The following is a 24,201-nucleotide window of genomic DNA, read 5'->3' as shown; positions in this document are numbered from 1 at the left end:
ATGTGTGGCCCTGGGCATGATCCTTCGCCTCTTTTTGCCTCAGTGTCTTCATCTGAACATGACGGTGCTAACAGTGCCTACTTGTAGGCTTGTCAGAGCAAATGAAGTGATACATGTAAAGAGGTCAGAACAGCCCCTGAAACAAGGCAAGTTCACGATAGAGATTGGTGGCTGTTATTGCCATGACTATTGGTAAAACCAAACCTGAGTCATTAAGGAGAATGCAAAATGGACTAGAATGTTTACAGTAAACAAAAGAGTTCCTAGAAATTCTGTGCCTGGGGCAGCTGTCCTTGGCCCCTTGGGTATTTTGGCGGAGCTGTTGGAGAAATACCACCGGCTCTGGCTCCGAAGGGCTGGCCTCACATCCCTTGTTTGCAGGGGCTCTCCGGTGCCGCCTCAGAGTGGGGCCCCATAAATGTTGGCTGTGTGTGATGAACGCATCATTGGCCCGTGTCTGCAGAGATGTGGGTCTGCACGCCCCATGCTGCCCCATCTAGGGCTGGGTGGGCGGCCAGAAGTGAGGCCTTGCTTGTGTTTTCCCGGCCACCAGAGGCAGTCAGCACCCAGGCAGAATTTGTGTGGATTAGCTGCCTGAGCGGGCCCGCTTGGAGGAGACTGTGTGGTGAGAGATGTCAGCAGAATCTGACAGGGACATTAGGAGGTGCCCCATGGGCCCTGGACGGACAGCTGCACAGAAAATGAAAGGCTTTTTCTGGCTCAGTGGCCTGTTAGGGCAGAAGAAAATGCCCTGCCCGTGGTGCTGACTGACAGGGAAGGTCATGATCGTCCGTGATGCCCTCACTTAGCCTGTTTCATGCTTCGATCCCCACCTGTCATGGTCTGCTCCGGCTCCCCAGGCTCCTTTCAGTGTCCTGGCCACCCACCCACAGTTTGGTGGCCAAGGCTGAATTTGTCCTCATGGCCGAGGGCCGGCTCACTCAGGGAACTTGGGTTCCTTGGGGGTTGGCACCAAAGGACAGGTTCTCTGAGCAAATCCAGGTGAGAAAGAAGGAAAACAAAAATGTCCGTAGAGACCCAGGCTCTGGGTAGAAGGACACCACTGTCACCACCAGCCATAATAACAGCACTAATGCCGGCTTGCCAGTGCTCCACACTGTTCTAAATGCTTGACATACATCAACTCATTTAATCCTCCTGATCACCCTCCAAAGTAAGTACAGTCATCCTTGTTTTACAGGTGGAGAAACTGAGGCACAGAGCCATTAAGTAACTTGCCCAAGGTCATACAGCTGGAAAGTAGAAGAGCCAGGATTTGAACCCAAGCAGTCTGGCACCAGTGTTCATGCTTTTTACCATTACTTTATGTCTTCTCTCATTAATTAATTAATTAATTGATTTTATTCTGAGACAGAGAGAGCATGAGCAGAGGGGGCAGAGAGAGAGAGAGAGAGGGTGAGGGGGGAGAGAGAGAGAATCTTAAGCAGACTCTGCATGGAGCCTGACTCAGGGCCCAAACCCACAAACTGTCAGACCGTGACCTGAGCTGAAACCAAGAATCAGACGCATAACCAACTGAGGCAGCCAGGTGCCCTGCTCTCATTATTTCTTTACTTTTCTTAACGCTTCTCCAGAGTTGGAGTCATTTCCCCTGGTTTTTGTAATGAGAACTGTAAGCCCACAGAGGAGCTGGGCTGGGAGGTCTCCCAGCTGGGTGGGATTTGGGCGCCAGCATGGGCTCTTTCTGCAGAACATTCAGAGTCCTGAGTGCACTGGACCCCCTGGGGGCCCCCAGGCCCTAGCTCCCACTCCTCTCCTTCCTCCCTTGTCGCACCAGCAGTGGCCAAAGATGCTTCCTGGTTCCAGCTACCCTGGAGGATGTGGGACTTGGGAGTTGGGCACTCTGTGAGCTTTATTCAGGGGATATTTTCTGGAAGTTTCCATCTCACAGGTGATAGCTCCCCCTCTTGTATTTTCTGTGCTGTTCCTAAATGGCCTATTATTTCAGTCTTTTCAAGAAGGGTACTGTGTTAAATGTGCAGCTAAATGTGACTTTCTTGGGGACGTTTGCCAGCCTGGTTTTGTACGTACGTTAAAATATATACCACATAAAATTTACCATCTTCACTATGTTAAGTGTACAGTCCAGTGATGTGAAGTGTATTCACACTGGCGTAACCAGTATCACCATCCACCTCCAGGACTTTTTTCACCTTTCCCAGTTGACTTTGTGTCTCCATTAAACACTAACTCCCCATCCCCCCTACCGCCATTCCACTTTCTGTCTCCATGAATTTGACATCTCTAGGTACCTCCAGAAGGGGACTCCCACAGTGTGTAGTTGTGTTTTTGTGACTGGCTTAGTTCACTTAGCATAATGTCCTCAGGGTTCATCCTGTGGCAGCATGTGACAGTATCTCCTTCCCTTTTAGGGCTGAACAATATCCCATTGTATATACGCCTTGTGCTTCTCCACTTGTTTGATGAGCACCCTGGGCTTGCTTCTACCTGGCCTCTGGGAATCGTGCTCCTGGGAACATGGGCGCACAAATCTGTGTGGTTCCCGCTTTTGGTTCTGCTGTGTATATACCCAGAAATGGAACTGCTGGGTCAAATTGTAATTCTATGTTTAGTTTTTTTGAGGACCTGCCAGATTTTTTACATGCAAATAAACCATGCATCAGAGCACGTGCCTGATCTAGGATTTAGAGACTTCACTCTGGCCCCCTCAGGTGCTGTCCCAATCCTCTCCATTTTCCCCAGTGTCCCCCTCTACTGGATCTGTGACCTTGCCCTGGCGGCTGAGAGACTGCCCTGCCTGGAGTGTGTTCCCTACTGATTTCCCTCTTCCCGTTGCCTTCACCTCTTTTGGGATCTAGGGGCCAGGCAGGTGTGCGCTTGGCCACAGGGTAAGTGGAGAAGGGGTCTCAGTCCTTGCCAAGGGTCTGGCCGGGAGACTGGTGGTGCCCGGGGCTGCATCTGGCTGTGAAGGGACATGTGCGGGCTTTGTCAGTATAAGCTTGGGAGCGGGGAGCAGGGCTGGGCCACATTCATCTTGTGCCACCTCCAGGGCCTGATGTGGCGCCAGCCGGGCAGAGATGAGGAAACAATGAGAGCAGAGCAGGCTCCAGTGGCAGAGTGGCTCAGGGTTACCTTGGTGGGAGGCTCAGGTGACAGGCTGCTGCCCTCCCAGGGAAGGGGAGAGAAGGGATGGTGGAGTGGCATGGAGGCGGCCCCCTCTTCCCTAGCCCAGATTGAATCAGTCACAGGACTTGTGTTTTGTACCATTCCGCAGCTCAGATTCCTCAGAATAAGGGGCCCTGAAGATCTAGCTTTGATGGTCCATGTTCAATAAACGCAAGCATCTGGGGGTCTTAACTGAGAACCAGGGGCTGTGCTAAGTACTTTACATGGGTCACTGGACTTAATCCTCATAACACTTATGTTAGTTCCATTTTGCATTCATGACAGCTGGGGCACAGATGGGTTAAGCAATTTCCCAAAAGGCACACAGCGGTAAGCAGAGAAGCTAGGATGGAGACTGAATGGAGACCATCCAGTCCATTGATCCGGACTTGAAGCTCCTTTTCTACAGTGCAGGACCTTGCCTAATAGAATTGCTAGCTTTTATCCTTTCCTAGGATTTTTTTTTTTTTTTTTTTTTTGGAGGAGAGGGGGGCTTCGTTTTTCAAGTCATATATTTAAGGAATAGGGAAAGAATGGGGTTTATAGCTTTTTCTGCTGCCAGGAAGACTGAACATCGTTGGGTATAATTCCAAGTGAGATCTTTTCTTCCTCTGGCAGGATCTGGTGGAGGCTGAAATTCATCACAGCAAACGCGCCCTCTCCTTTCCTCTTCATCTTGCTCTTGCACAAACAAGCAACCCCAGTCACGATTCCAGCTGGGCATCCTCTGTCTCTTAGCAACCGCCATCAGCCCTAGGCTTCGGGCTCTGGCTCCAGGCGTGCCTTTCTTTGCTGTAATACTTTCTGTGCATCCTACACACACAATGCAGGTTGTGGGCTCCCTCTTGGCCTCAGAGAGCGGAGGAGGGGGCTTGCTGGGAAGTGAGGAGGAAGACTTTTGGGGGAAGTGAGCTGCTGGGCACTCACTCCCAGCTTTTTGCTGAGGAGGGGCAGGATTGGGGCAGTGTGTGCATGCGTGTGTGTGTGTGTGCGTGTGTGTGTGTGTGTGTGTGTGTGTGTGTGTGTGTGGTGTGTGCTGAGCCAGAGCAGCCTGGGCTGCCTAAGGCAGGCATTGTGCCAGGTGAGAGGCAAACACTCCTGTTCCTGCTGGGCCCATCTTTACGATTACACATGTCTGTTCACAGGCTTGTTTCTTAAATGCAATGAAGAGCCCCTTGGGACTCTGGCTCAGGCTTTGCATGGAGGGGAGGGCTGGGGCCTGGGACCGTAGAGGTCTGCTGAGAGAGGGAAGTGAGGATGGAGGATGGAGGGGACCAGGGCCAGGGCTGAGGCAGGCTTCGCTCACAGGAGGTGGTGGGCCACAGGGTCTGATCTCGTGCAGGGTGGACAGCACCCGGTTGTTCCTGACACCCTGTGGTGCTTCCCAGGGACTTCTTTGTTTGGATTGTTTAGGAGGCCAGGGTGGAGCTGGGTCTGTCCAAGGCTATGCTTGGTGATTCATTGCCAATCTTTGCCTTTCGGGTTTCCCTCTCTCATCCTTGAGGAATCGTTGCTTTAGTCTTACATGTAAGAACTGGAACTGGACTGGAAAGAAGCTGAGAGAGGTTCTAAGGCACATTCTGACTTTATAGGTGAAGAAACAGAGGCCCAGAGAGGTGGCATGAGTTACCCAGAGTCTCCGAGCTGGGTGGGAGCAGAGCTGGGAGCTGTACCCCAGACTCCAATTTCTACCTTGGTGCATGGTTCTTTGTGAAGTGCAACTTGCATGCATGAAAGTCAGCCAGGAGAGCCCGTTGGGCTCATCTTTGTACCCACAGGACACAGTTTCTGATGCGGCCCTTGCAGGATTGTTTCCGCACATTCGGAGTGACCTGACCCCACTGGGGAAGAGACCTTGAGTCCCTCTCTTAAGGAGACCGTGAGCTGCACACTCCTGGTATCTTGTAGGGACTGGAAAGACATGGCCTCATGAATGTACTGCACATGGCAGCGATAGGATTTTTCTTTCCTTTGCTGTTTTTTTACTTTAAAAAATGTTTTAAGTTTATTTATTTATTTATTTTGAGAGAGAGAGAGAGAGAGAGAGAGAGCGCACAAGTCAGGTAGGGGCAGAGAGAGAGGGAGAGAGAATCCCAAGCAGGCTCCACAATGTCAGTGCAGAGCCTGACATGAGATCATGGTCTGAGATCTGACCTGTGTCAAGGTCAGGAGTCCGACCTTAACTGACTGAGTCACCCAGGTGCCCCTCCTTTGTTTTTTTAAATTACAAGGCTGGGTCAATGGCTCTCATGGGTCTGGATGCTTTACAAAAATCTCGGACTGGAGACCAGCTTAAAAACCTCTAAAGCCTGAGGATGGTGTAGATGGAAGGAGCACCTGGCAGCTCGTGGGATCTGGAACTATGTGACTTCTGTGGACACTCAGGGAATAAGCAGGGCAGGAAGCTTTGGGGAGGGCCACGGATCTTGGGTTTTGGTCTGGCCTCCGTCCCGTCTTGGCATGGGCCTTGAGCAAGTCATATTTGCACATAGGGCTCAGGGGCTTCCAGAAAGTCCTTCCAGATCCAACTGTCTGTGAGCTCCTGGGCATTTTGCCCATTCACAGCCACTCATTCGTCCATTCAGCCACTGTTGGCTGGGCGGGTCCCTGTGCCTGGCACTGAGCTGGGTGTTAGGGGGACCAGGGAATAATACCCGCTCCATCCGAAGGTGGCATGCACAGAGAGCCTGGTGGTGTTGGCATTTGTCGGTCGGCAAGACAAAGCCCTCAGGCGTCCCTTAGCCCTGTTCTTTGAGAGCCAGCCTCGGGCCTTAAAGTGGGTTCATCAGATGAAATATATCCATCCTCATCTCTACCCAAACCTCTTAGGTAAAGGCCAGTTCAGACCCTGTCATTTTCAACGGCTCCTGAGACCTCTCTGTGGACGAATGAGGTGTAAACGTTAGGAAGCAAGGAGCCGCTCCATCCTAATTCATTGTTCACCCAGATATTCAAGTGGTTTTCTTCCCTAAGAAACACCCACATCGCATGTGGGAATTTATATGTGTGTGCAAACTACTAGCACTTTGCGTGTGCATGGTCCTTTACAGTTTATGAAACACTTTCACATCAACTGCACTTAATTTTCACACAGGCAACATACTCCTCGTCGAAGCAGAACACAACCCTCATGTCTTAAAGTTCCTGAAAATTTAATACCTGGTTTAAAATACTAGTTAGGACAGAAGCATATAAAATGAAAAGAAATTGGTCTCACTCCAGATCTCCTGTTCCCCTTCCCAGATACAGCTACTGAAACAGCTTCCTGTGGAGACTTCCAGAAATATTCTGTGCATGTAGAAACAGATGTACTTCTCTCCCATTTCTGTCTCTCTCTTCCCCCGCTCCCAGATATGGGAGCGTGCCCTCTTCTTTTCATTCCAGTAGAGCTCGGAGGTTGCTGCGTATCAGCACATTTAGGGCTGCTGATCTTTTCCTGGCACTATAAACTCTCATCGTGTGTTCGCCAAGGATCCCTAAATTGTTTTTAGCCTTTTTTGCTCCTGTAAACAAAACAAAAAGAAATATCCTTGTCTGTTGCCCTTATACTGAAAGGACAGATTCCTAGCATGGAAGGGCTAAGTCAAAATGCACTTTACTTTATGGTGGCTGTTGTCAAATTGCTGTCCAGAAAGGCTATCCCACCTCCACAATATATGAAGATTTCTGTTTTTCCATACCCTTTGGGAATTATTAATGTTTTTTTATTTTTGCAAATTTGGTGGACTAAAAAAATACCTTGTTTTAACTTGTATTTCTTTCATTATGAGTGTGGTTGGACACCCCTTTTTAATGTTTTTAAGGCCGTTTGTGTTCCTTTTTTGTTAAACTTCCTGTTTGAGTCCTTTGCCCATTTTTCTATTCCTGCTGCATTTTATATAGGAGTACACGGAAGTTCAGAGAGGTTAATTCAGGTGTTGTGTTAATTCAGATCACACAGCAGGCACATGGCAAAGCTGGGATCAGAGCTCACTCTTCTGATTTCTGGTCTACTGGTTCTTCTAGTGCCCGGGCTGCCTTCCTGTACGAGAGCTGGACTGGCCGTGCCTCATGTTCCTGGGAGGGGAGGGGTCTCATACTGGGCATGCCCAGGAATATCTTTTGCCCTGAGAGGAATTTGGAGGTCTTTCAGAGTGTTTCCAAAGTTTAAGGCCTCTCAGGCTGGACCTTCACTCTTAATGTCTGCTAGGTCCTCTGCCTCTCTGGTAGGCAGAGTGGGTGCATATGTGGCTGTTTGTTTCTAGTTGGTTAAAGGTTTGTCCTGCCAGCCTCCTCAGAGGCCCCTCCCCCACCCAAAGAGAACATCCAGCTGGCACTATTGTTCGTGCCCGTGAATTATTGATAAGGCATGAAATGGCCTCAGGCTTGGAGTAGCGGGACTCGAGGGAAGGCGACTGCTGCGCTCAGGAGGGGCACCAGGCCGAAAAGCCCTGTCCCTGGGGCCCAACCTTCCCCAGGCCAGGGGTCCCTTCTGAATGACAAGAGACTCCATAGATCTCCTTTCCACCGCCCTGCCTGGTCATAAGTGGACCTGAAGCACATACCATTTCAGAAAATACAGGGACAAAGCCACTAAGCGTTTAATACCCTTTTTATTTGGATTGTTTAAAAATTTAGGAAGATCGTACATACTCACGATCCCAGAACTGTCCCAGGGAGAAAGGGGAGCCCTGTGCCGTCTCATCCCCGAGGTGCCCACTGCAGAAATGCTTTCCAGTGTTTGCTTTTTACTCATTCCCCCAAGTCTGTGCACATGTGGAGGGCGTACTTGTTATGGAGGCAGTGCCGTTGGATGGGGGCTTCAGGACTCTCTGAATGTGTCCTATGCTGCCTGAGGGTTGGTGAACATCTGGTTGAGAATAAGGCTTTAGGGCTTTTCTTTGAGGCACATAAGCATTTCTGGTGTTTACTTGACAGTGGACCCTCTACTAGGTTTCTTCTCTGTCTCCACATGTGCCTGGAACTGGGCTTGGCACATAGAGGGAGAGGCTGCTTGACATTTATGACTTCTCTACGGTCCCTTAAAGGAGGACAGAATGTTGGCTTCTAAGGGCCGTTTCTCTGGGGAAAAGGGTTAAGGAATGCTGGGAAGAGCACAGCAAGCTCTGCGAGGCGGTGTAGATGCTACCCAGTTGCCCGAGTCTCATTTCTCCATCTGTAAATGGAGATGACAGGCCTCATAGGGATGTTGTGTGGGTTCCCTGAAGACTGTCAGAAGGCCCCTGGTACAGGGCTGGCTTCAGTGCATTCGCTCGGTTCCCTCCCTGGACTAAGTGGCTGTAGCATCTGCTGACAAGGACCAGAGTTAAAGCTTGGGAGGTGCTGGAGAGGGTGACTCTTGAAACAGAGACAGATGAAATAGACTTCAGGGAGAGCTGTGAGTGGGCGAGACATAGACCCAGACACTGTTTCAGGAACCCAGAAGGTAAGGCAGCTGCAGGACTGAGGAGCCAGGCTGAGTTTGCTGGCCTGTGAAGCAGCTGTCAGATAAGGAAGTCCCAGGCGGTGTGTCTGGCACTCCGTAAACGTTTGTTGAATGAATGAATGGGCTCCTCTGCTGCTTTGAGGTGGTATCAGCCTCTCTGAGTGCCTCAGATGTACCATCCGCGTGCTTCTCTGGGCTTGTTCATGCTCTTCTCTTGGCTTGGAACGTGTGCCTCCTTGCAGAGATGCACGCCACACTCTCACAGACACACACACACACACATCATCTGCACAGTTTCTGCCATCCCCTGGGTCTCAGCTGAGACACTGCTTACTCAGCAAAGTCTTCTGTCATCACTTCGTGGGCTAGGTGTGGTTCCTCTGCCCTGTGTTCCCCCAACCCCCTTGACTTCATCTCCCTGTAACGTGCATCAGGCCTTGGATACTTGTAATTATCTGTCCAGAGTCTGTGGCTCCTGAAAGATGGCCTGCACATCTACTGCCCCCATTGTCCCCGGCACCCAGTGTGGTCCTTGCTCCCTAGTGGCTATTCAGTAGATGTTTGTTGAATGAATGCTCTAAGAATCATCTTCCCTATCAATTACTGTTCACTTGAAAGCAGGGTTTCACTTGCTCACAGTGGAGTTGTGGCAATCTGTCTACACTCCCCTCATGACATGCTAGACTGTCTTCCTTATTTTTAAAATTTTTAATGTTTATTTATTCTTGACACACAGAGAGTATGTGTGCTAGCAGGGTAGGGTTAGAGAGAGAGAGAGGGAGACACAGAATTGGGAGCAGGCTCTAGTCTCTGAGCTGTCAGCTCAGAGCCTGATGTGGGGCTCAAACTCATGAACCATGAGATCGTGCCCTGAGCTGAAGTTGGATGCTTAATCGACTGAGCCACCCAGGTGCCCCTCTTCCTTACTGATCAGGATCCTTATGTGTGTAACAGCCTCTCAGAAGTATCGCTGGCTCTTTCCTTCCAAGGGAGGATGGCTTACTAGGCTCTGGAGCTGAAGCACCTGGGTTCAAATCTTGGTTCTGTAAGTTACTATGGGGTGACCAAGGCCAGTGCTTAATCTCACTGTCTCTGTAAAGTGGGTATGATAATGCCCATGGTCACCTGCCTTTATAAGAGGTGTTGTGTGGGTAAATGAGATAATCCAGGCATTTAGCAATTATCATGTAGCAAGTGCTCAATAAATAGAATTCATTCTCCATATTATTGCATGTGCATCTGCCCTGCTGAGAATCTGGTATTTGCAAAACAGTGGAGTGGAGTTGGGCTCTAGCTGATCAGGCAGCAGTGGGTGAACAAAATGGAACTCGGGTAAGGACTGTGTGCCGAACAGGTCCTGTGCTGGAAGGCAGGAGGGAACGTGGACTTAGTGGAAAAACAAGGGTGGCCCTGAAGGACCATACTACCTTCAGCCTGAGGTTTTTCTGGTGTAGGCCTAGGGCTTGGATTCAAATCTCAGCTCCACTAGTTGAAAATTAGACATTATTTGGGAGAATTACTTCATCATCTGAGCTTCAGTTTCCTCATCTGCAAATGGGTCAATGATAGTAACCTCAGAGAATTACAGGTGCAGATAAGAGAATGCCTAAACAGTGCCTCCACCAGCTCTGGCACTAGTGTGGGTTCAGTGAATGTTTAAGAAAAGCAAGCAGGCGGGGGCATCTGTGAGCAGGGCGGATCAATCCCCTCATCCTGGAGAGAGACCGTGTGAGTCTGAAGAAAGGTGGGGCCAGCCGTGTGCGTTCGGCGTGGCTGCGCGCGGGTGACACCCTTATTGTGTAATTATGGAACAACTTGCATGAAAATGAAAATACGGGTCCAGATGGCAGGCCCTCCATGCTGTTGAGAGGCATAGCTAATGAACTTAACAAATCACTGATAATTAATTTTCAAAAGCCAAAGGAAACGGGGGAGCCATGAATAGGTCTACAGAAGGAGAGAATGCAGAGTAGTGCCAACTGTCAGCCGGGAGGAAGGTGTGAGATGCTGGCACTTCCAGGCCGGTGAGACAGATCTTGATGTCTTACAGACGCGGAGGGAAGGAGGGGAGACAAGTCCTGCAGGTACTATGATAATAGTCACGACAGTATCAGCCAACCTTGCCTGAGCGCTTCTGCAAGTCAGGGACTGTGCTGAGCGTTTTATCTGGATCAGTCCCATGTCAGACAAGAAGCTTCTCCCTGTTGGGTGGGGATGGGAAGTCGGGAGGGAGGGCCAGAGTCGGGGGGCTGATGGGAGCCTTTATTTTAGCACCAGGGAGTGGTGAAATGAAGCAGCGATAATAGTTACCATTTCCAGAGCATGTGCTGTGTGCCAAGCACCCTGCCGAGCTCTTCCATAGGTGTCGTCCACTCGGCATCACAATCATCCCCCGTAGGAGGCCCGGCCTGTGAAAATGCAACACCGGAGAAGGCGTGCACCTCTGTCCAGAGCTTCCCCCTGGACACAGCATGATGCTGGAAGGATCGGAAAACCTGGGTTTTGGCCCTCGTCCCCCAAGATGAGCCATCGCACTCTCCTGGAGTTTTGTACCGCTCACTCTGAAACGCGAGCCGTGGATTTGAATCAGCAGGGCATAGCGTTTATAGGCAGTAGCCTGTCCGCTCAGATCCACGGGGAAGCCCGTGATATAGAACAGACACTGGTGGGGGGAGGCAGGGTCCTGTTCACTCCTTCACTGCCCCTCAGCCTCAGGCCTGCCTTCCAAGCTGTGTGGGACACACTAGCATGGTCCCCAGTGATCTCTAGGGCGTCCTCAGCTCTAACTGGCAGAGGTCCTTGACTCTGACACCCCCACCCCCTGGCGGCCACATTGAAATGGCTTATAGGCTATGTGGAGCCTGCTTGGGATTTTCTGTCTCCCTCTCTCTCTGCCCCTCCCCGACATGTGCACTCGTGCTCTCTCTCTCTCTCTCTCAAAATAAATAAATAAAAACTTAAAAAAAAATAATAAAAAAGAAATGGTTGTAGGGAGAGGGATTGTAAGGGAGCTACCTGTGTTAACAAGGCCTGGTACACTGTCCTTTTTCGCCCAATCCTGGGCTGGAGTCTGGCTCTGCATTTGTTAGCTGTGCAATCCTAGGCAACTAGCTTAACCCTCTGGACCTCATTTGGTTCAACTATAAAATGGAGATAAAACTTCATCCGTGCTGGCTATGAGGATAAAATGTCATAGCCCTGTGCCTGGTGCTTCGTCAGGGATCGACTATCAAAGTGGCTTACTGATAAATGATTGTTAAACAGATGAGTACTTTTGTATATATATGAGATTCTTTTGTTTCCTTCCTTCCTTCCTTCCTTCCTTCCTTCCTTCCTTCCTTCCTTCCTTCCTTCCTTCCTTCCTTCCTTCCTTCCCTTTAAGACTATGTGCGAAAGAATGAGAAGTAGGGAAGATGTAACAATGTGCCGGCGTCAGGCCAGGCGGGAACAAAGCTACTGATCTGGCTGATGAGACTGAAATGTTTGGGTCCCTTTGTCTGCCTAGCTGGCTGCCAACACAGAGCAGGCGGGTGTCAGCCGGGTCCCTCCCAGCTGCTGCTGGGCCACCTCCTGCCTGTCCTCTGGGGGGTCAGATGACAAAGCCAGGCGCCATCTCAGAGTCCTCCTGGACACTCCCGGTGACCTCTGCACCCACCCGCCACACACCACCTTCTGTTCACGGCCCGTCAGCCGGCTTTCTCCCTGACTGCGCTTGGATTTGAGCCTTTGTCAATTCATGTTTCCAGATTAATTAGCGAGGCCCCATGTCAGATGCTAACTGAAACCCAGATGTCGGCTTGGTTCCTCTCATCAAATCATTTTGTACCAGTAATTGAAGAACACAGAGGCAGTAGTTAGGTTGGCCAGGAGCGCCTCACTTTCCCCCTCCCGTTTCAATTAAAAGATAAATAGACCCACCCCGATCCCTTGGAGGACCACGGAAAGGGACTTGGCCTGCTGTCTCTGGTAATAATAAAGATGGTGAAGAGCTGATGCCCTGACCTTCACGTTGAAGGTGGGGTTCCCCAGAGAAGTGTCCTGTGGGTTTATAAGAAGGTGGGACGGGCACCTCTTTCTAATGTTAACTTTAGCCAGAAATCCTTTTCCCAGCCTAGGAAACTGGCCCTCTAGCAGAGCAGATGTGAGTCTAACACAGGGCCTGCTCAGCAAACTTTGTTGTTGTTGTGTGTGTGTCCTTCCAACTTCTGGGTGACTGTGTGTGTGTCCGGGTGAAATGGACAGGGCAGAGCAGGGATTTGTTTCCATTTCTCTCTAAGCCACATGTTGTGAATGTGTGTGGATATTGCTTTTAAGCTACTATTTACTGAGCACTTAACTATATACTAGTCATCACAGTAGCGCCTTATGTATATTATCTCACTGAATCTGTGTAGCAACCCTGTGACATAGGATTTTTTAATCCCCATTTTTCCAATGAGGAAACTCTGGCTTACAGCAATCAAGTTGCCCAAGGTCACATAGCTAGTGTGCAACAGAGTGGGAGTTTGAATCACTGAGCACATTGCTTCTATCTGTCAAGTGGATATAGCTACGATAGGAAAGACTAGCCACCATTTCTTCCTTCTTAAGAAATATGTGTTCTTCTGGGCAGAGAAGACGAGCTCAGTCGAATGTCAAAACCCACAGTGACCACTTTGGAACTAGAGGAGCGCTTTGAAGGATGACACAGGAAAACATGAGATGCTGAGCTTCTGTTGGCTTAGGCTGGAGTCTGAAGTATGTCCCAGAGGGCTGAAGGAAGCTCTTGAGAGCTGGGAGTAGGCCCTGAACTCCACTGCTGGGAACACCAGCCCCACTGCACTGAGAAATGGAGCATGGAGTCAAGAAGGCTTCAGGGTCTTTGGGAAGTTGATGGATATTTGAAAAATGAAGTTTCAGACCCAACTCATTCAGCTTGTGCTCTCGGGCTGTTGTTCACGGTGCCTCTTGGAGCCTCAGTTTCTCTATCAGCAAAATGGGCCTAAACCTGTCTTACACTATGGAGTCCTTGTGAAGCTGCACTGAATATTGTGTGATATTCAGGCCTTCAGGAAATGTTAGGGTGCCATGATGTGCCCAGACACCTCAAAACTTCTAGAGTTAATAAAGCAGCATCTTTTTCTTCTTAAATAGTTTATTGTCAATTTAAAGCAGCATCTTAAATATTACCTGCAAGGCTATGGGGTAGCCATTCTCAAACATTAAAGAGATAAGAACCTGCTTGGTTAAAAGTGTGGATTTTAGAGCCTTTCCCCATATTATAATTTAGAATCTGAGGCTGGAACCAGAAAGCTGCATTTTGACAGACACGTCTAGAGGTTCTGAAATACTTTCATGTAACTTCCAAATGTCAGAGCCAGCAGAGATCGCTTACATCCTTTCCTTCATCTTGCAGACAAGGAAAAGGTTAGCTTGCAACTCAGAAATGACTTGCCTTCAGGGAAGGCTGGGAATGGCCCTCAGTTCACTGATTGTTCAGAAGAGTTGCTGGCAACTGAAGAGTGACCAGCAGGTGGGTGATATGACCACAGCCTCGTGGCTTTTTCAGATTCAGCAACCAAAGAGATTTATATCCTTCTCCAGTTCTGTGCCTCCAATTGAGGTACGCCGTCACAAGGTGGCAGTAGTGTGCCCCAGACTCTCAAGGGTTAAAATACTGGAGATCCACAGTCCCTTGGGCTTATACCTTGCAGAGTCACATCTGTTTTGTTTTTTTTTTGTTGTTGTTAAACGCAAAGATAAACAACCTTATTAAAGTAGCTAAATGCAAGCAAACATCAATCAAATATTGGAGAGTATGTTTATAAGCAAATTATTAGAGGCAAGAAGCTGTCTCTGATTTTTCATAGATGTTGTTTCCAATCTTCCTTCTCCCTGTATTTGGTTCCTGTTTTTACCTGCATAAGTTTTTGCAGACTCCATTCATACATTTTATTCTCAGACCTTCATGTGTAGGTCCCTTGGTTTCAGAGTCTCTTTTACTTTTCTTCATGCTGAGAGGTTTTCTTTCAAGCCCATGTCTTGGAAACAGAGGTAAAGTTGCTTTTGTGTGTGTCTCTGAGCCCATAGTCTCTCCCTACAAAGCAAGGCCCTGGCATATTTCTGCCAACCATTCTAAATAGGAGTGGGAAGGGGAGACAGGAAACCAGCAAGTCATTGGGTACTAACTGTGGACAGAGTTCCAAGCCACGTGCCTTAAGGTTACCTGGTGACAACACGGGGCAGAGTGTGCTATCATTTCACAGACCGGTAGTAAGCGGGGGCCAGCAGTGAGTCCCAGGCCCTCTCCTTCCAGAGGCCACATGTTCTCTTGTCACACTGTGTGCATGTCATAGAGGGGACACGGGCTGCCAGATGCTCTCCTACAGAGGGAGCCCGGAAACTCTGAGGTGGGCCCTGGGCCTGGGGCGGGTCCTTGGCAGGCACCCTGCCTCCCCCTCTCCTTGGCAGCACTGCCCCCGCCCCCGCTCCAATCTGCAGGGACACCTTGGCCCCTCTCCCTGGAGAGTCCAACTGCCCCCGCAGCTGCTCCACTGGCATTCTTGGGAGTGTTAATTGGGCAGGGTGCCCAGCCCCTGGCCCCAGTGTCTCCAGAAATGAGCTAGCCAGGGAGATAGCCTCATTGCCACCATGTGTGAGGGACCCAGGACAGGCTCCTGGTCAGCAACCCTGGGGACGAGGATCCAGGAGGCCAGGCTGGGCCTGTGGGCGGTGGGCACCCACTTGCCAGGGGTCTCCACTCTTCCGGCCTCTGCAAGGTGGGGAAGGGGTACTGGCTAACCGGAGGCCGTAGGACAGCTCGCAGGGAGGAGGAACCTGGAATGTTCTCAGTGGCTTCCAACAGCCCAGGAAGCAGTTCTATCTAGTAGGGGAGAGGACTGGTGTCGAAAGATGATTTCTCCCCCTTCTCCTCCTTCTGGCTCTTCATCCTCTTCACAATTGAAGACTGTTACTCAGTACCGGCCCTAATCCAGGCCAGCTAGTGATCCTTCATACATTATTTCATTGTTTTCTTACAACAGCCCTGTGAAGTATGTTTTGTTGAGTCTCCTTTCACACTAAAGCTCAGAGAGGTCAGGCAACTTGCCTGGGGTCACACAGCAAGCAAGTTGACACAGTCAAGGCTTGGATGCAGGTTTATCTCCAAAGCCTGTGCTATGTCCACTCACCCGTGACTCCCACACTCTACTGACAAAGACAGAGCCTGCTGCCTTTATGGGAAAGCAGCTTTCCCTAACTGCCCCGTGGTCTTCCTGAGAGGAGTATATGTTTTCAAAAGACTTGGAATCCGATACAGGCTTCCTCTCTGAGCCTTGGCTCCTTCGAAGGAAGGGCAGAGAAATACTATTTCCATAGTGCCATGGGAGATCGGGGCCGTTCATAGGTGGGGATTGGATTTCTAGGGCAGAAGGACCCAGCACACTGGTGCCCTGTGATGGGTCTCACTTATTGGCCCTCCCCTCATCAGTGACCTTAGTCATTGACACGACATTGACACTGACATGATATTGATATGACAATGAGTGATGGAAGACCCCTATGTCCCAGAAGGATGGGAGAGACTCAGGGGACATTCCAGGCCTGGGACTGGAGGTCAGGGAGACCAGCAGGGTAGCCGAGGACTGCCAAGAAAGCCTCCTTCCTTAGCATGTGTTGCCAGGCTCTATGCTTTCACCTGGAAGGTTTGCCACACCGACAGGCACCCAGCATCCACCTGGAGGGGTCAGTGAAGAAACAGGAAAGATGGCAGTCAGTGACTAGCAGGCTAGGGGGTGGTCCCCAGAGCTGCTGAGAGTGGCTGAAGGAATGACACAGGCGCAAGAGGGCATGGCTTATTCTACCCTCTCCAGAAGTAGGGTCAGCACTAGCAGGTAGGCTTAGGTCAAGTGTGAGGAAGAGCGGCCTGAGAGGGGATGCAGGGCCTCTGTTAAGAGTCAGAGCTCTGACCCTGGGCGTGTTCACACATATGCCAGGGCAGGCAGCCTGTCTGCCAGGAAGGGGCTCCTGGGCTAGGCCATCCCCCACACTCTGCGATCCAAATATTCCCTCCCAGCACGAATGAGGTCTGATGGCCTGATGGCTTAGTCACTTGCTGTTTGCTGAGCACCTAGTCTGTGGCCAGGCGTTCGGTGTGACAAGGGAGACATGGTCCTTGCTCTGCTGCAGCACATGGCTGAGAATCCTGCGGAGAAGAGCAGAACCTTCTAACAGTAGGAGACGCTGTGTATCTGGGGCCTTCTATGTGCTATGGGGTTTATGTACCTTGTCTTATTTAATCTTCTCAAAAGCCTTGTGAGGTTGGCTCACAATAATAATAATTGTTATTATCTTCATTTTATAGAGGAGAAAACTGAGGCTTGGAGTAGGCAGGGGTTTTCATAAGATCCCACAGCCAATCAGGGCTCAGAGGAGGAGGCTGGGTGGACGAGCCTCCTTGAGGCTCTTTCTCAGCTAAGACATGACTCCGAGTATCCGGGTGTAATACTCCCAAGGCCTTTGCTGTCCTTATGGAAGATTTGGGACTGTGCAGTAATGATTCTCTCTCTGCTTCTGGGCTCACTTGGGCCCCCTTCAGGCTGGGTAGCCTCCCTTGGGCAGGCCCCAGAGTGGTGCTTCTGAGGTGGACACACCACCATTGCCATGACCCTCATGCACCCTGTGTCCAACCCCATTCATCCTATGGGGGACCTGGGACCTTGATTGCCCCCTAGTTGGCCCTGAAGATTGTGGTGAATTACTCTTCTTACCGGTCTCATTGGTCCCTGGCTTATAAGGTTGCTGCCATGGACAGTCGTCCTGTGAGGTGGTCAAGAATTGGGCAGATGGTGCTCCTCTTCTGGGTCACTCATCTCCATTTCCTGCCTTGCTGGGAAGGTCCCTGGTGTCCTGAAGGCCCGGGAGGGGTGGGCATGGCCTCAGGCTTAGAGGACCTAGAATGCTCAGTGGTGTTGGGGGCTGTCCACTCCCCACTGCCTCACTGCCGTCCTCTGCCTTGCTTGGGGGGCTAGTGAGAATCTTCATGTGTCTGTGGGTCGGTCTTTGTACTAGCTCATGCCACCCTTGGGACAACCCAAAAAGCCCACCTTAAAAGTCCTCAAAGGCAAATTTTCAGAAAAGCTGATTAAGACAGAAAATCTTTTGAAACTGCAAGGTGCTGTACAAAATCTAAGGTGTTGTCATTAGTGCATCTTTTTTCCTGATTAAGACATTAAAAAACTCCCAGGGACATGACAGTGACCACTAACAGTTATTATTGCGTCCGAAGATACTTTTCAGGGCTTACACCCTCTGACTTCCAGAGGGCATTCAATTGTTTATTCAAAAAATTAATCACAGATATTTGAGTCTGACAGGCCTGGGTGGCTGGCTGTGTGATTTTGTTCCAGCTGCTGGACTTTTCTTTCCCTTTCTTTTCCTTTCCTTTCCTTTTCTTTCTTTTAAGATTTTTTTAAATATTTTTTAAAAATTTATTTCTAGGAGAGAGAGAGAGACAGCGTGAGCCGGGGAGGGTCAGAGAGAGGGGGAGACACAGACTCTGAACTAGGCTCCAGGCTCTGAGCTGGCAGTCAGCACAGAGCCCAACGCGGGGCTCAAACCCACGAACTGTGAGATCATGACCTAAGCGAAAGTCGGACGCTTAACCAATTAAGCCACCCAGGCGCCCCACTTTCTTTTAAATTTTTAAAAAATGTTTATTTATTTTGAGAAAGAGATAGAGAGCATGAGAGAGAAAGCATAAGCAGGGGAGGGGAAGAGAGAGAGAGGGAGAGAGAGAATCCCAAACAGGCTCTGCACTGTCAATGCAGAGTCCGATGCAGGGCTCAAACTCATAAACCGTGAGATCATGACGTGAGCTGAAATGAAGAGTCAGATGCTTAACTGACTGAGCCCTGACACTGGACTTTTCTAGAGCTCAGTTTCCTTGTTGGTGAAATGGGGGTGGTATTGCCCCGTGGTGTAGTTATGAGGATTAAGTCCGCTAAGGCTGTCAAGGCTCAACCCAGGCTGGCACGCGCACATTACCATGGATCACCTGTCCTGACCCACTGTTGTTTTATGTGCCCTGGGGCAGGAGGCTCAGGCAACAGCATGAATTTATTTATAGTGAGCTCCGAATTCATGTTGGCCCAGCCTAGAGGCTGGGGATGCAGAAAGAGGGTCTGTGCGGGAGGATAGACAAGCAAACAGAGCTGGTGCCGAGGTATGAGGTATGAGTGTGTGCAGGGGGTGGTGTGTGCCCGTGGTGGCAGCCCAGCCCTGAGGCTTAGCAAGGCCCCCTGCTGGAGGAGGCACCACAGCTAGGCTCCGAGCCAGCAGTGGGCATCAGCCAGGCTAGGAGAAGTAGGGAGAGGGGAAGGGTAGATGGAATGGCCAGAGCCAGAGCAAGAGCAGGTGGCCAGAAGGAGCACGATGCATCTTGCTCGAGAACCTGCCTCTGGAGCCCAGCCTTCCATTCAGGGTGCAGGTGTGAGCTGCGAGCAGGAAGATGCGAGCTCAGCCAGGACGTGCCATTCTGCGGAGGGGCTTGGATTTCATTCCGAAAGCAGTGGGGAGCCTCTGGCAGATTTTAGGCAGCAGAGAGGCATGAATTCCCTCACAAACAAAGCATCCTGTGGTCCCCAAGCACCCAAGTCTTATTTTCATGGTGTGTTAAATTGATGACGAGGGGTAACAGGGCAGAGGGCCATCTGTGAAGGAGGCGAGTGCAGACACAAGTGTGCGTTCATGGAAATGAGTTAATGCTCCCAGGTGAGCCGCAGCCTGCTCCCACAGAAAAAGCCCCGTTTGTCTGACGCCAGGCACTTCAGAGAATAGGCCTTATCAAAGCAAAACATTTGGTTATAAATATTTATAAATATGTGTTGGATTGAATTGCGCTTTGGTTCATTCACCATTTATGTCTATAAATATTTGAGAGGCTGCTTGGCATTGCGGGAAGACGCGGTCTTTGCAGGCACGGACAGATGGGGGGCGTTTGCTTTCTCACTCAGCGGCAGCACCAGCTTGATGACCCTGGCCTTGTCTCTTCACCTCTCAGAGCCATGTTTTCCATGGCAGTAATGGCACCCATCTTCCACAAATGGGAACTGAAATAATCTCTGTATGAGAGATGAGCACGTGCTGATGACACGCTGGGCACCAGGAAAAGCCACTTTGTTAACTGCTCATTCGTGTCTGTGGTGGTTGTAACCTGAACATGTGGCTGGCAGGAGGTTAGCGGGCACCTGGTTCAGCTTCAGCAGTTCCTGGGAGTTCCAGTCCTTTCTTGCCTTCAGATGCCCTCCCCATATTATCGCCAGCCCTCTTTTCAAAAATGACATTTAAGTGAATTTTTCATAATACAAAAGAATATTCATAACGTGTTATAAATAATGTATATGTTAGTGGCAAAGCATAATAATAAAATGAATATCCATGAATTTGCCAGCTTATTTAAGCAACAGAGCATCATGGTGCTGTTGGAAGGTCCTTGCCCTTCCTGTCCCCTCCGTGCCCACCCCAGCCTCCCAGCGACAGAAGGATACACACACTGAGTTTTGGGTTCATAATTTTCTTGATTTTCTCTGTAGTATTACTACATGTGTATGTATGTAAGCGTTATTTTAAGTTTTACCTACTCTTTCACTTTTTATAAAAGGAATGAAATGGTGTACATTCTTCTACAATATGTTTTTTTTTTAAACTTAGCTTTATGTTTCTGAAATTCACCCATGGGAGCATGGGGGACTGTGGCTCATGCATTTTCACCACTGTAGAAATTCCCACGATGTACATATGGTGTATGTTTGACTGGTTTCCAGAAACAGTGCCGCTGAGAACATCCTCACGTGTGCTTCCTGGTGCATATTTGGGAGAGTTTCTTAGGTGAGTTCCTGGGAGCGGGGTTGCTAGGACGCGGGCCATGAGCATTGTCAACTTTACTGGCTCTTAGCAAATTGTTTTACAAAATGGTTGTAAAGTTTGTCCGCTTTCCCCCTGTGTCGTTCTCAGGGCTCTCAGGAGAGTCTCCGTCACTGTGACTGTTCTGACGACGACTGAGGGGCTGAAGGACACCCTTGCATGGGTGTGGGCCAGAGAGCAGTCTCTGTGCCTTCCCCCCAGGCATGATTCTCAGAGGGGCAGAGGATGAGCTAACAAATACTTTACAGGTGAAATCTAATTATAGTGGTTTTTGAATAGACAGTGGATCAATGAACAAGTGATGGATGCCTTTCTGTGCTTCCTTTGGCCAGTCTCGGAGGTCCGTAGCTGTCTGACTGAATGGCTGCTTAGATGGGTGTCTGAGCAGACTGGGCTGAATGCACTGTTCCCTTCCTCCCCAGTTCTGGCCTGTCTGGTCTGACAGAGGTCTGCAGGAGGAGAGGAGACCAAAGTTTTCTCCATCCCTTCCTTAGCAGAGAGGGCAGGGCTGCGTTTGAGTGTGGGCTTAGCTTGGCTAGGGCAGGTTTGTCAGTGATGTTTCTCTTTAATGTGCTGCAGAAGAAAGATGAGAGATGGCTGATCAGGCACAAAAGCTGTGGGGATTGCACACGCCAGATCCGCCCCGCAACCCTCCTCTGTGCTGGGGCTCCCGCACATGCTGCTCAGGAAGCGGGAGGCAGCACATATCCAACGTTGACTTTGAAATGTTAATTTCTAGACTCCAACCTTTCACGCCTTCCTCTCTGTGTGTGACAGGCTGAGGGTGTAAGGAGGGAAGATAGGCAGAGTTAAGAGAAGAGATGCAGAGAGTGGCAGGGGCCCACAGCTTCTCCCTGGAAAGGGTCCCTGCCAGGATGTTTCCAGAACTTTCTTCTGATCTGGGCCCCGAGTGGGAAGGCAGTTCTCCTCCCCCAGCATCTCAGAGGCAGTCCTTCTGTCCTGCTTTTTTCCTTTAAGTTCCTCTTGCGAAAGTAGCTGTGGCTGCAGATGACCTCAGGGTACCCACTGCTCATTATTGATAGTAATCCAGCGTTACCATTACGAGAAGTGACAGAACCCATTACCTTTATTGAGACTTACTGTGGGCCAGGTACTGTGCTACGTTCTTTAGAAACACCCTCTCATTTAGTCCTTGGAGTGACCCTGTGAGGTTGTCATTAAAAAAGGTTTTTTTTAGTGTTTATTCATTTTTGAGAGAGAGAGAGACAGAGAGACAGAGAGAATGTGAGTGGGGGAGGGGCAGCAGAGAGAGAGGGAGACACAGACTCCAAAGCAGGCTCCAGGCTCTGAGCTGTCAGCACAGAGCCCGACGCGGGGCTCGAACCCACGAACTGGGAGATCATGACCTGAGCTGAGGTTGGACACTTAACTGACTGAGCCACCCAGGTGCCCTGAGGTTGTCATTTTTAACTCGGGTTTAAAGGTGAGGAAACTGAGGCTCAGAGAAGTAAAGGCACCTGTTCGTGTCACTGCTCCCTGACCCTGGACCCACACTGGAAACAGGACCACTGAGCCCCAAATGTGGCTCTTAGTTGTGACCTGTGTCCCTTGCTCCATTTCTGACCATTCCTATTGGCCCTGAAGAGTTGTCATTCTGTGCTGCTACTGGGGAAGTGGAATTGGCTGCGTGCTGGGGACACAGATGGGGGTGACAACCAGCCTGTGTCCCCGAGGAGCTCTCCATTCCATGGAAGAAAAGGGCAAGTTAAAGATACAAAAGCTCACATTTATTGCACGAGCCGGGAGCTGATCAGTCATCTCTCATTTTCCTTCTGTGGCTCTTTAAAGAGAAACATCAGTGAAATCCATGAATGATTTCTTTCATCTGTCAATGTCATTCTCCCCCATTTTACAGATGATGAGAGTGAGGTACAAGGAGGCCAAGTGACTTAGTTTAAATGACAAAAGTGGCAGAGCTGCAGTGTAAACCCAGGTAGCTGAGGAGAGGGAGCCTACCCCCTACTCCTATTTCCTCTGCTTATCTTCCAGAAAGTGCTTCATGCAGGGACCTAGCAGGTGCTCATGTAGCCCTAGGGGAGGGCACAGCCTCTGTTTGTGGAGAGGGATTGGGTAGAGAGAGGAGAAGGATGGAAGTCACAGAGGACTTCCCAAAGGAGGCATCTCCTGGACAGAGGGGGGAGGAGGGCAGTGCTCGAGACAGGAACGACCCAGGCACAACTGTGCCTCATTTAGGATTCCTGCTTTCTCCCAGACTCGTGCCCCACCCTTTGATTTCTCTTCAAGCAGCGGCCTCTGTCTCTGCCCTCATGTCAGAGGGTGGAATGTGGGTGGGGTGCTCGAGGCCCCCTCTGCTGTGGGTGGGGGTCTCCCCGCCCCAGCACGGCTCCTGCTTTATCCTGAGTGCCGGCCCCACTGGTGGGCTCCCTCTCCTCCACCAGCTCATGCCCCTCTTAGCTGGGATGGCAGCATGGCGGATAGGCAGGGGCCTCCAGCTGTTGGCGGGGGGGCTGCCAGCAGGGTGGGGGTGCCAAGCTTGCCCAGCCAGACCTTGGAGGAGGGCACTAGTGTGCTTCCTTCTTTTCCCTTTGTTTTCTTTAGGATTTCCTGTGGTTCTCAATTATTCCTCTTCAGGCAGTGAAGAGCTGCGTCCTAGAGAACGGGAACTGGCCCATGACCAAATGGGCTCGGATGTCAAGGGCAATCAGCAGACCTCTGGGGGCTTGTGTGGTATAGTTAGGTGTGAGGTACCCAGCGACAAGGGAGACCCAGGGACCAGAGGTGGCATCCTTGGCAGGCTGCCCTGCCCTCCCTGGGGAAAGACAGCCGCATCCTTTTAACAAAGGAGGCTGAGTCTTCACAGACCAAGAATAGAGTTAAAATAATGCCACGGTTTCACGTCTTATAACACATTGCTGTCTTGCTGTTGTTGTGACACATTGCCAGTGGCATGTCATCCTCCCTCACGGTGGCGGCGGTGTGAGCCGATAGTGCCGTAGGCGCATCTCCAGGAGCGGTGGGGTCCTTTCTCCCTGATATAACATGCTTTGTCTTTCGTTTCTGACACCTTCCTGATGGTGTTTACCGCACTGTGACTTTCCTGGCTTGGGCCTGTACCCTTGGCAATCACCTCGGAGGACTGTGGGGGCTCCCTCTTGTACAACGGAAGGGTGAGAATCGCTGCTGTTCAGAAAGTTTAGATGAGTGCGCATGTTTGCCGGCTGGTTTCTGCAGCCCTGTGAGGCGTTCATCTCCCAAAGAACATCATGCCCGGTAGTGCCTCACAAAGATGTTTCCCTGGAAGCCCTCCTCTAGCTCAGTAATCAAAAGGTGAACTCCCCTGGGCCCACTGCCCTCTAAGGGTGTGCTCCAGAGCTCTGGCCTGGGGCTCTGGCCTGTTTGCCCAGGGTGGAGTGGACAGCAGGAAGATCACAGCCTTGGAGGTGTCCCTTGGGCGTGGTTTTGCTGCTAGTGAATCGGCTGAGCTGGGACAGTTACAAAACCTCCTTAACCTTAGCTTCCTTATCTACAAATAAAATAAGGTGGGGTGTGGGGCACAGGAGAAAGCCTACCTTACAGGGTTATTGTGAATATTAAATGCAATAATCTTTGCACTGTGTCCAGCAATACTCAGTACCCATTAACTTTCTTCCCTCCTTTGGAATCAGGCAGACCTGAGTTTAAATTAGATGAGGCCTGATCAAGGGCTCAGATGATGTTACCAGGGTGTTTCATTCATCAGGTGATGA

The 24,201-nt window shown here is 50.3% G+C and overlaps 1 protein-coding gene across 1 annotated transcript in view; it reads left to right on the top strand.

The window, feature by feature from the left end:
• SLIT1 (slit guidance ligand 1) overlaps nucleotides 1-24,201 on the top strand; it is a 173,369-nt gene that overhangs the window by 59,074 nt on the left and 90,094 nt on the right. The window lies entirely within an intron of this gene.

This window comes from Hyaena hyaena, unplaced genomic scaffold (genome assembly GCF_003009895.1).
Source record: "Hyaena hyaena isolate Hyena2069 unplaced genomic scaffold, ASM300989v1 scaffold_44, whole genome shotgun sequence".
NCBI classification, from domain to species: Eukaryota; Metazoa; Chordata; class Mammalia; order Carnivora; family Hyaenidae; genus Hyaena; species Hyaena hyaena.
Note: the sequence above shows the minus strand (reverse complement) of the source record. Positions and strands in the feature narration are given on the sequence as shown.